The sequence below is a fragment of the Muntiacus reevesi genome, chromosome 2 (genome assembly GCF_963930625.1).
Source record: "Muntiacus reevesi chromosome 2, mMunRee1.1, whole genome shotgun sequence".
Lineage (NCBI taxonomy): Eukaryota > Metazoa > Chordata > Mammalia > Artiodactyla > Cervidae > Muntiacus > Muntiacus reevesi.
The window spans coordinates 232,649,184-232,662,299 of NC_089250.1; the positions used below are offsets into that span (position 1 = coordinate 232,649,184).

A 13,116-nucleotide genomic window follows, 5' to 3' on the forward strand; every position below is an offset into this window, starting at 1 on the left:
GAGCTACCCACACTTGCTCTATCTTTCTCCATGATTCTAGTCCTGTTCAATCAACAACATGAAGCAGGGAAAAAGAAGGATTTATGGGGCATTACCGGGAGGTGCATGTTTCATCCGGAACTACTGCAAAGACAAAGGACAAAATCCATTGTCTTTCCTGAGGCACCTCTCAAAAAACACACTTTTGCTTTTCTTGCCAAGGAAGCCCCTGGGAGCCATATATGCCTGAATATGGTATAAGTGAACTACAATAGTAAATATTCACTAGAGACATTAGTTCCAACTTGGTTTCCAAATTGTCCATATTATAGCCAAAATCTCAAACCTGGCAATAGTCCAGGAATCTTCAGAAAAACAAAACTTTAGTGTGTATATATATATATATGTATATATATATATGTACACATACACACATATATATGGGTACACACACACACAGAGCTTTATTGTAAGGAATTGGCTCACACAATTATGGAAGCTAGCAAGTCCAAAATCTGCAGGGTTGCTGTCTCAGTTTGAGTCCAAAGGCTGGAAGCTGCTAAAGAACCAGGAAGAACTGATGTTTCAGTTCAAAAAGGAACAGTTTTGATCAGGCCAGGAAAAGTAAATGGTCATCTTTGAAGGCCATCAGGTGAGAAAATTCCCTCTTACAGACTGAGGGTCAGTCTTTTGTCTTAGTCTGACCTTCAACTAATTGGATAAAGCCCTGCCTACATTAGGGAGGGCAATCTGCTTTACTCAGTCTACTGATTTAAATGTTAATCTCATCCAAAACACCCAGATAATGTTTGATCAAATATCTGGGTACCCTTTGGCCAGTCAAGTTGATATATACAATTCATCCTTACAGCAGGTAAGAAGTTCTGTAAAATATAAAGGTTAGACCACAAGGATTCTTCCACTTATATGAAGTACCTAGACTATAGTCAAATTCATAGAGACAGAAAGTAGAATGGCAGTTTCTGAGGGCTGGGGAGAAGGGAAAATGAGAAGTTATTTTTAATGGGTATAGAGTTTGTCTGGGCTGATTAAAAAGCTCTGGAGTTAGGGGTGATGGTGGTACAATAAGGTGATGATGTATAATGCCACTGAACTGTATGCTTAAAAATGGCTAAAATGATCAATTTTATGTTATATATATTTGACCATGATCATATTTAAAAAAACAACTAAAAACATTAACAAAATATTACTTAGATAATGGGGTTATTGCTGTTTTTTAAGTAAATTAATAGATATATTCTAATAATTTTGCAGTTAAATAAACAAAGATTGTTTCAGTTATCTATTGTGCCCTAACAAATCACACCAAAGCTTAGTGATTTAAAACATTTTTATTATCATTACTATTACTATTATTATTTTATTATTATTCTGTTCTCACTTGAGATCTCTCATACAGAAGAAGTCAGACGGTGGCTGAGGCTGCAAAATCTAAGACAGCTTCTATCCCATGCCTGGCACGTGGGCAAAGATGACTGGTAGGCTAGGACTCTGATCTCTCCACGCATTCTCTCTCTCCACGGGGCCAGCTTGGTCTTCCTTACATGGCGGTTGGATCCCAAGAATGAACTCTGCCTTGTCACTTCTGTCATAGTCTAGGGTTAAAGCAGTCAGAGGCAGTAGTCTTTCAAGGGGCAGGAAAATAGACACCACTTCTCAAAGGGGAGAAGGGTACCACATTTAATCCACCACAAGGTGAGGGAGGTACGCAGACAGCCAGGGGTTTCTTTCTCAGTTTTCATCCCTTGTTGGTGTTGTTGCTCAGTCGCTTAGCTGTGTCTGACTATTCACAATCCCATGGACTGCGGCACACCAGGCTTCCCTGTCCTTCACCATCCCCTGGAGCTTGCTCAGACTCATGTCCAATTGAGTCAGTGATACCATCCAACCTTTTCCTCCTCTGTCATCCCCTTCTCCTCCCACCATCAATCTTTCCCAGCATCAGGGTCTTTCCAACGAGTCAGTTCTTTGCATCAGGTGGCCAAAGTATTGGAGTTTCAGCTTCAGTTTCCAATGAATATTCAGGACTGATTTCCTTTAGGATTGACTGGTTGGATCTCCTTGCAGTCCAAGAGACGTTCAAGAGTCCTCTCCAACACCACAGTTCAAAAGCATCAGTTCTTTGGCACTCAGCCTTCTTTATGGTCCAACTCTCACATCCATATATGACTACTGGAAAAACCATAGCTTTTTTTCATTCCTAGTCATCAATTCTAAGAAATATTACCTAGGAAAACTGCATTAGCCAGAATGTTATTATTTCAGGCTTGACACATGAGAAGCTCTTGCGATCCCATAGGAATGGGGATGGGTTTTCTGGCAAATCAAATCCTCCACTGGGTAGCGTATCAAAGCACCCCATCACACACCACACACAAATGCAATGTTCAAAGGCTTGGTTTAGATCCCATCTATTTAATGCTAAAACTGCAGAAATTCATTTCAACTTTCTGAGATGACTCAGAAGGCTGTAGCGTGGGGGAGGGGTCACCACCAGTAGCATCCATTATCATTTCGCTGGTCCTGCACCCCAGGGCTGGTTGACAGAATGCCAAAAAGATAAACCGCTTTTACTGTAATTCCCAGCCTAAAAAAAAGGGATTTACTAAGCAAATTAAGAGGGTGAAGAAACTTGCAAGGGGTGACATTTAGCGTACTCACCAAACTTTTCAAGCACTTTAGAAGCACAATTTACATACAATTACAGGAAGGCTTCATTTATCCACCCTTGTCAGAGGAGGAGCAGTTTCACAGAAGTGGATTTTTCAGATAATGGTTGCTTCCCCCTAGAGGCACCAAGCCATCCTATCCAGACTGGACTGAACTCTTCCCAGATGTACTGCAAACCTCCCAAAGCCTCTGCATGCTGTACACACAGCATATGGCTCACCTCTTTTGCATGAGTAGAAGTTTCCATGACTACCTGTTATGGTTGTTGTTTAGTCGCTAAGTCCTGTCCGACCCTTTTGCGACCCCATGGATTGCAGTCCGCAAGGCTCCTCTGTCCATGGGATTTCCCAGACAGAGTACTGGAGTGGGTTGCCACTTCCTTCTGCAGAGGATCTTCCTGACCCAGGGAGTGAATCCACGTCTCCTACGTTGGCAAGTGGATACTTTACCATGGAACCACCAGGGAAAGCTTGCTCCCTTGCAGGTCTCTAAAATGATAATGCACCTGAAGTCACCCATTCACCACATGGCCGCCTTCTATCATTCAGATCATGTTTATTGACCCTCTACTTCTGCCAGGTGCTGTTTTCATTGTTATTTTAAATCTCCTTTTTCCTGACATCTGGTACAAAGAATGGAGATAGCTTACTGCTATTTCGCCAGTCTGTTTTGTTTTACTGAATTTTTAAATCAAAATACACATTTACAATATGTGTGAGTTTCAAATGTCCAGCAAAGTAACCTGGTTTTATATACAGGCTTCCCTGGTGGCTCAGATGGTAAAGAAGCTGCCTTCAATGCAGAAGACATAAGAGATGCAGGCTGGATCCCTGGGTCAGGAAGATTCCCTGGAGAAGGAAATGGCAATCCACTTCAGTATTCTTGCCTGGAGAATCCCATGGACAGAGGAGCCTGAGGGGCTACAGTCCATGGGGTGGCAAAGAGTCGAACATGACTGACGCTACTTAGCATGCACACACACAGGTATAAAATAGGTGAACAACAACCAGGGTCTAATGTATACCACAGGGAGCTCCATTCAGTATCTTATAATAAAACAGACTCTGAAAAACAGTCTTTTATGTATGTGAACATATATATTTATATGAAGTGAAAGTGTTAGTTGCTCAGTCATTTCCGACCCTTTGTGACTCCATGGACTGTAGCATGCCAGGCTCCCTTGTCCATGGAATTCTCCAGGAAAGAATATTGGAGTAGGTTGCCATGCCCTCCTCCAGGGGATCTTCCTGACTCAGGGCTCGAACCCAGGTCTCTTATGTGTCCTGCATTGGCAGATAGGTTCCTTACCACTAGCAATACTTGGGACACTCATTTTATATATAGCAGTGTGTATATATTAATTCCAAGCTCCATTAAATCTCAAATCCACCCCATCCTGGGTCTGAGTCCCTGTCTTCCTTCGGGGCAGGCGGCCCTGCCTCTCTTTCTCCACACTCAGGAGCTCTATTTATGAAGTCTCTTAATTAAAGTTGGAGTTAGTTACTATGTCCTCAAGACCCGAAGGGGCCTGATGGACAGACCCCTCCCTTTGTTCCTCGAAGTCCTAGGAGGTGCTTCCCTCACCTCCGCTCATTCCGCAGGAAGTCTCCCTGCCCGGGACAGGGTGCTGGGGCGGTGGGGTGCCCGAGGGCTGAGCCCCCCGAGGGAGGGCCGCGGGGGAGGCGGGCATGCTGCCCGTAGGTGCTAACCCTGGCCCTTCCCCACACACCGCGGCCCCGGCCCCTCCTCTAGACTCTCCCCTCCACCCCAGGGCTGGGGTGCTGCGGAGCCGCTCTCGGGGGGGTCAGCGCCAGCCTGTCTCCTCACAGGCGCCTGTTGTCTGTTCCCTCCCGACTTCGTCGCCTCCGGAGGACTGATGGCCGCTCACCCCCCGGGACGGCTGTGGGAGAGGAGGAGCCGATGGGGACCAGCACCTTCGCCCCAGGGGACGTGCCCGGCAGCTCTTGGGGCAAAGCACTGTTGCTATAAGCTATTTGCGGGGTGCCTCTAGGGCCCTTCCCTCAGCACGCCTCTGGGGAAAGATCACACTGTATTAACTTGAGAGGGTTTTCCTCACCGACAACAAACAGAGACCTCCTCAGCTGCCAGTGCCGTGCAGCCCTGGGCCGCCCTCCCCTTGCCAGGCCTACCTTTTTCCCTGCCTCCGCCGTGCCTCTTGGCCGGCATCTCTGCTGGCCCAGGAAGGCGTGGAGGGGCTGTCCACTGCCGGGGGCCCCTGGCCCTCTCTCCCTGCCCCTGGGCAGGACGCCTTCCTCTGCAGGAACCAGCGCCGCCTCCAAGCGTCTCCTTCCTGATGGGCCTGTTGACCTGCAGCTGGGCTCACCAGCTCCAGCGCTTTTCGGGGGCCAGGCAGGTGACACGCGTGAACCCAGGCTGGGCGCGTCCTGTGGGGCGCCCCGGCAGGCTGCCTGGGTGTCAGGACACCTGGGTGGTGGGGACTGGGGTGAACTGGGTGGATACACCGCAACTAGAGGGGGAGGCTGTCCCTCACCCAGGTCAACTGTAGCCTGTGGGATGTGGGCCCAGTGGGGCCAGATCTTTACATTTTTCAAAAGAAACTGGAAATCCAAAAAAAAAAAATAGAAAAATCTCAAATCCCCTTACTCATTCTTCACCTCCCAGAAGGTCTCCCTACTCATATGTTTGGTATCTATTCTTTTATGTAAGTGTCTTTGTAAAATGCATAATGCTGCCTTATTTGTCTATATTCTAAATTAATATAAATGGTATCATGCTATAGAACCATCTGCTACCCACTTTCCCCGTTAAACTCCTTGTCTCTAAGACAGACTTATCCTTCTTCTAAATGTTGCTTTGTATTCCATCTATATCCACATTTTATCTGGTGGATGGCTCTGGGGTTAGATACCAAGTCACCCCCAACTTTCTGCCTCAGAATTTGCACTGCTATGAACATCCCTGTATACCTACCCCTGAGGAAGTTCTTCTGGGGGTGAGACCATGCTGAGATGACAAGATCTCTAGGTTTACACATACTCAGTTTCATAAGAGCTGCCTGAGTCCTCGCCAAAGAAGTTGTGCTAATTTGTATGACATCATTGACTCAATGGACTTGAGTCTGAGCAAACTCCGGGAGATGGTGAAGGACAGGGAAGCCTGGGGTGCTGCAGGTCATGCGATCACAGCGAGTCAGACACGACTAAGCAATTGAACAACAAGCCGTTCATGAGGAGTCCTTTATGCTCACATCATCGACAACACAGGATATTATTTAATTAAAAAAAAAAATCCAACGCGATGAAGATAAAATGATACCTACTTGTTTAAGCTTTCATTTTGCCAAGTACGGGACTGTCCACCTCTCCATAGGCACTGTAGCCATGGTGGATCGACCAGTTATCTTCCCCTCCAAATCTGTCACCCCCCGTAGACTATCTTTGGTGACCTTCAGCAAACTGAGATTCATTTTGATGTAGTAAATGCATTCCTTCCTGTTTTTTGTGGTTATATTCTCTTTCCCCCTAATCTCACCTGCCCCTTTCAAGCCCTCTCCATATTTTTTCCCCTAATCCCCCACCAAACATAATTCCACACCTGGTCATATTTCAGGCTTTCTCTCTGCCTGGCATGCCCTTTCCTCATGTGCTCTGCTGGCAAATTCCTACTTAGCCCTTCAGCAAGATTCTTGCCTTTTACTTCATGTTCACACATCACCTTGCTTGCATTTCTGTTTAACTCCCATCACAGCTCTTGATCTTGTAAAGGTAGTCATGGTGATCTCCATCTCTCCCCATAAGATGGAAAGCTCCTTGAAGGCAGGGCTTGAACTCCACCCGTCTTTCCATTCCTGGGATGAGCAGCACAGATAGGCAGATAACAGGTAGTCAGTAAGTATCTAGCAAACAAATTAAATAGATCTTTTAAAAAAGTATACAGTTAAAAAGTTAGCTAATCTCCAGCCAGCATCCATATGATCTACTGAAATAAGCCGAAAATGAAAGAAAACTCCAATGTCAAGCCCAGCTAGAATCTTTCCCTGCGGAGGAAGTGAAAGCTCTATAGAAGGAATTCATTCAGCAAATCCAAGGCTCTGGACTGAACTGGTTTCTATAGGACAGAGGTAGATGTGAGAGGAGAAAAGGGGGAGTAGGGAAGATGGTAGAACTTACCTCTGCAGGGCAAAGATGTCTAGATCATCCCATTCCACAAGGGTGCACCTTTTGTGCCCTGGTTATTTATTGCTGCATAATCAACTATCACAAAATAGTGCTGACAGCAATGGCAGTGATGTATTATCATCTCTTCCAGTTCTGGGGTTGACTGGGCTCCTATGGCCAGTTTTTGCTTCAGGGGTGGGTGGGTAGACAAGCGTTAACAGTCAAACGGTGAATGTAGCTGAAAGCATCTTCTTTGTCTGGTATGTGGGCTTGGTCAGCTAAGGGCTGGAAAACGGGGTCCCTAGAATAACTCTCAAGGTGATCTCTCCTTAAAGTCTACAGCATGAGGCCTTAAGGATAGCCATACTTTTTACTCGGCAGCTCAAGGCTCCAAAGGGGTCTGAGGAGGTAGAGAAGAAGAGCAAGGGAGCCAGGAGGAAGTCCTTCATCTTTTATGATGGAGCCTTGGAATTCATGGAGCATCACTCCCACCATATTCTGTTCATTGAGGCTGTCAAAGGCCTGCCCAGGGCCATGGGGAGGGGAAGCAGACTCCACATTTTGATGGCAACAAGCAAAATTTGGAAAGACCATATGGAAATTAAAATATGACTGAGGCCATTTTTGGAAAATAATAATCAACCATAACTTGCATCTATTTAAGCCAAAAACCAGGCTGAAAGTCCAACATCTGTATCTCAGAGCCTCAGTCACTCCATCTGTACAGTGAACGAGTTGGGACACAATACTTGTTCTAGCAACTTTTATTTAACACATTTTTTTAAATGAAGCAAAGATGAATATTTTTATTGACAAAGGGTATAATTTACAAAGAAGATGGACATCATAAACCATTAAATACCTAAGAACAAAGACACAAAGATAGATAAAGCTTTTACTTTATGTATTTATGTATTTTCTTCTGATTTTTATCAGAAGAAATATAAGAGAAAAGAAAAGAACATACAGTGAGATATACTAATATTTCTCTTTGAATATTTTATCAAGCACAGAAAAAATAAGAATGGGAGCATCTTGAATGATGTCATTAATAATTTAAATATGATAATTTATATTTAATTAATTTATATTAATCCTATCCTACACAAATATATTTAAAATTTTGTATCTCATATGTTGCTATTAGATGTCCTTAACACATGTTTCTTGAAACTCAAAATATAGCGCAACAAACAACAAAGTTGTTTCTTTGGAATAAAGTTAACACAAAGCCCCATCCCTGTAGCAGCTAGTTTCCACAACAAGGCTCTAAGCTCCCTTTCAGCTGGCATTTTCTCTACTTTGACAATTGCCTGCCTTCCAGGTAGAACCCAGGTCCCAGGAAGGATCGGGCTTCTTCTCTGACTCCCCTACTTGTGCCTCTAAAGATCAGAAACCCTCCTTCTGCCGCCACTGCCATGACCAGCCTGCAAGCTAATTGATTTGACCCAACAGAGATAGATTGGTGAAATCACCCTCGCAATAGGTGCCAGAGAGTAATGGTACCCAGGAGGGACAGGTAAGCAGAAAGGGAACAAACCCAGGCAATTTCCAGACATCTCTGCTGCCCATTACTTTGTTCACTTAAATAAACAAATAACCCCCAGGCAATCAGCAGCCAGAACCTCAGCCGCTGCAGGAATGATTTCCTTTCACTGGACGCAGAGACGAATCAATGCCCCTTAATCACACCACCACGTGCCCGGAACAGCACACCACGCTACCAGCCAGCGCTCCGCTTCTGGGCCTCACCTCCACACAGGTGGATGTGAAGCTCCTGCGCCCCATCTGCACCCTCTTAAAGCACGGAGGAGAGGAACCCAGCCCCTTCCCACAAGTCTGGGGTCTTGGGGAGAAAAAGAAGCAGATACAGCCCAGGGTGCCTGAAATGGAGGCAGAGTGAAGTGTGAAAGGGTTCCTGGGAGTGGGACCATCCATCAGAACATATGGTGAGCATCTTCCATCACCTCTCATCTGTTGCCTGGAGCCAGCAGCGGGCTGGGGTGTGGGTGGTCGTGGTGGGGCATAAAGAAATACCAGGTCCATCCACAAGTAGTCTCTGTGTCAACCTCGAGAGTTTGAGAGTCCACTCTGTGATTCTTGAATGTGTCTGGGAACTACTGCTAGGGAGATTGTGGACACAGTTCTCCTTTTCCTACTAAATGGATTCCATGGGGGCCAAAATCATGTTGACCCTTGGGCCAGATGACCAGGGAGTGACCCCTTTTGACAAGCCAGAAACCACCTTCTCTCACTTTGGCTATGTTCCCAACTGCAACTCCCTTACCCATGGGCCCAGCCTGAGGCTTGGGGGAATTTTTAGGGGTCCCACCTTCCCAGACTTGACTTACGGGACTGTGGCACCAACTCAGATTATGAATTCTGTGAGCAAGTCAGCATCACTGTCAGTGTCCATTTCTGAGATGTCCATGAAGAAAGTCCCACAGATAATTCTGTCTTATTTCCCACAGCAGGAGAACATGACCGTCTAACTCAGTAAATCTCAAATATCTGTCATTTCATATTACCACCATGATGTCGGCCTCACCCTACATTTTATTTAATTTTTTTCTTTAGATAGGCTCACTTTCATAGAAAAAAAGAGAACACATTTATTTTTAAAGAAAACTTTTTATCACTTCCCTGCCCAGACTGGAAAATCAATATTGCAGGCCATAAATAGACCATGACTATAAAAATAAGCACAATGGGAGTTCATGGTGGATTAAACACAAATGCTTTCCTCTGCTCGTCACTGAAACCCTAAGAGAATGACAGTTAAGGAATAAGAAAATGAAAAGACATAAAGTCACAGGACCGAAAGAGAACAGGAGAGGAAGACAGCAAATGACAGGTTGCAAGCAAATTTTGGAGACGAGTGAGAAAATGGATCAAGAAGAATTGACATCTAGGTCTGAGAGAAAGGAAGCAGAGAGATAAGCTGCCCTGAGTAGCAGTGCCTGGAAAGGCTCCAGGAAAGGCTGGAGCTCAGGTATGGCTAACACTAGCAGAATTAATGGAAAGCCTGAATTAGAATCTGTCAGATCCCTAGATTTCATCTCCCACCAATTCCTTGCCAGGCATCACTTCTAGCAGAAGATGGGAAGTTTGTTATTTGGGGAAGATGATTACGAAATGAGTTCTTCCATCATTAAAAGAATGTTACAAAGCACATTCTAAAAGTTGAAAAGGCAACTAACAACAAAGACAAAACCTTAGTATTTTATGACCTGAGAGGTACACTGTCCTTGGGCAATGGGTCTGCATGCACTAAAATGGTAAACCTGGGGGATACGGTGGGCGTTGCAGCTTCTCCAATACTCAAGTCATAAAAGAGATTACATCCATGAAATAGAAACACAAGAGTGTAAAAAGGGACCCCCAAAGAACAAGAGATGTGGCAAAAAGGTGGAGAAAAGCAGATAAAGGATAAAAAACGGGTGCATTGCTACAGGTCTGCTATCTGAATAATAGACTTTCCAGAGTCAAAAGAAATAGAGGATGCAGAGGGGAGGAAATTATCAAAGAAATAATACAAGAAAATTTCCCAGAAACTAAAGTCTTTAGTCTTCAGATTCAGTGGGCCCCACTGAGTGTCCAATAGAATGAACAACCAACTACACCGAAGAATATCATCATGAAATTTCAGAGTGACAGGAATAGGAAAAAAACTTAGGATATTGAACCATACGTCTTGGAATCACTCAACATCCTATGGTAAACCATGATGAAAAAAAAAACAAAAATAAAGCATATATTGTATAATGGACACTTTGCTGTACAACAGAAATTGACACAGCATTGTGAACCAACTATACTTCAATTTTAAAAAAGAAAAATAAGCAAAGAAAAGCCTAAACTCTTCCACAGGGAAAAAAGAAAAAACAAAACAAAACAAAACAACAGCAAAACCAGGTCACATATATTAAGGAATTGGGAATGGATAAGGCAATGGACTTTTCCTCAGCAACACTAGAAGCCAATGGAATAATACTTTTAGAATTCTGAAGGAAAATTGCTTCAGTGCTTGAATTTTATACACAGCCAAACTATCAATCCAAGGGAAGGGGATAATAAACACTTTTTTTAAAGGGATGTCAGATCAGATGTCAAAACTTTGCAGTCTTTCTCAGGAACATATCAGAGGGTGTACTCCATCAAAGCACCATAGTACATCAAGAAAGATGAAGACATGAGATCCGGGGCAGAGGCGCTCAGGCACAGGTCAGGGGCAAGGAAAGTCCCTGGTGACAGCTGTGTTGTAGGCCTAGGGAGCAAGGCGATCAGATGGGACAGGAGGGTGGCTGGCTCCAGGAGGGACGTCTCCAGGAAACATGCAACTGACAGATTAACTGACAGGTGTGGCCAGGTGTAAAATTGGATTGAGGGCCTTTATACAGAGCTACTGGAGGGTGTGGGAAGAGTCAGCCAGATATTTTAAGAAAGCCAAGCCAAAGGTCAAGAAAGGATGACATCCTCTAAGACACTATCAGACCAAGCTGCGAATACACACAAATTTATCATAATATAAACACTACAACTGGATTTAATAAAAAATACAACAACCAATGGTGGGAAGTTGGAAGGAAGGGGAAATGTATGTGAGTGAGAAGGGGGTCTAAGAGACCATTGTTTAATGTTGGGAAATAATACCTATCTCTTGTATGAAAAAATCAGGAGACAGGAACAGAAGCATATCATTTAAAAGTATAGAGGGGGAAAAACCCTGAAGAAACAGCTCAAAGAATTGACAGAAGTTGCTTCGGGGGATTGATGTTTGAGGGTTGGAAGAGAGGGGTGGACCAAGACACCTGCTGTTCATCACAGGCTTTGGACAATTCAGCTCTGGGTTAAGCAATGTTTATGTGTTATTTTGACACAACTTTTCAAAGGATCAAAAATGAATACAACTAAAACGAAGCAAGATGATCCAATTTTCACTAGACATTGCTGTCTGTTCAAAGCTCTGCACTCAAGGCCTGCTCTTCATCTATAAAAGGATATTAGGGAAAATTAGAGGGTGATGAGAAACAGTTATCACCCAGGAGTGACTTCTCCCAGGCAGGTAGTCAGAAAGATAGAAAGATGTTCAAAGCTAGCTCTCCAAACACTATGAACATGACCTGTTGCTAAGAGACAGCTGAGTTTATAGCTTACTGGGCAAGGGAGACCATCATCTTGGCAGAATTCTAGTTGTATCTCAAAAAAGGCGGAGTAGATCAGAATTTACTGACTTGGAAGAATTGGAGGCCCTCTCAATGCAGGGACTTGAAGAAGATTGGGTAAGAACCAGGAGATAACAGTTCAGAGTTAGTGAAACAGCAAGGTAAGGATTTTGAGAAGACAGATTCAAAATAATTTTAGGGCACAAACTACCAGCCATACCACGCAGAATAAGCCTGATCTCATCTGATCTCAGAAGCTAAGCAGGGTTGGGCCTGGTTAGTGCTTGGATGGGAGACTGTCTGGAAATACCGGCTGCTGCAGATGTTGGGCTTCCCAAGTGGCACAGTGGTAAAGAATCTCCCTGCAATACAGGATGCAAGAGACATGGGTTCGATCCCTGCGTCAGGAAGATCCCTTGGAATAGGGAATGGCAACCCACTCCAGCATTCTTGCCTGGAAAATTCCATGGATAGAGGAGTCCATGGGGTTGCAAAGAGTCAGACACAATCAAGCACGCATGCTCATGTGCGCGTGCACACACACACACATACACAGCACAAAGTGCCTGTGAATGCTTTCACTGAAGAAGTGATGTTTCTTTCAGAAAGTCCAAACATCTTCTTGAGCAGAACAGCCCTGGAAAAGTCCAGTCAGGCTAAAGAGGGTGGAATAGCAAAGTCGTGCTAATGTGGACAGGGAAGTATGGCTTGGTTCTCAGCGCCAAGGCAGAGCATAGGGCGGGGGATGGTTTGGATTCTTAAAGACAAAAAGGAAGGAACAATTGGCCAATCTTTGTACCAAGGAACCTTGACTCACATTTAGGGATAAAACAAGTATTGTAATATACAAAATGTTACTATTGGGGAATGTTAAGTACACTCTGATTATTATTATATCTTAAAACTTGAGGGCCTGAAACTTGATGATCTCCATCTTCCTTCAGTGATTCAGAAACAGGGAGAGAGAGACAGAGAGAGGCCCAGACTCAAAACCATCACGGGCACCGCAGTTAGCTTTCAGAGCCAGCTTGAGGACAGTCCCAGACTGTCTCCACCTGGTTGTAGAAGAGGGTATCTAGAGCTCTTCTGTTTGGGCTTTTTCAAGCTTGCAGTGTCCTGGGTACTTGGTGTTTGAGGCA

The 13,116-nt window shown here is 44.5% G+C and overlaps 1 pseudogene; it reads left to right on the forward strand.

Annotated features, from left to right (window-relative positions):
• Positions 1–12,183: 12,183 nt before the first annotated feature.
• Positions 12,184–12,302, forward strand: LOC136161919 (5S ribosomal RNA; annotated as a pseudogene).
• Positions 12,303–13,116: the final 814 nt, after the last annotated feature.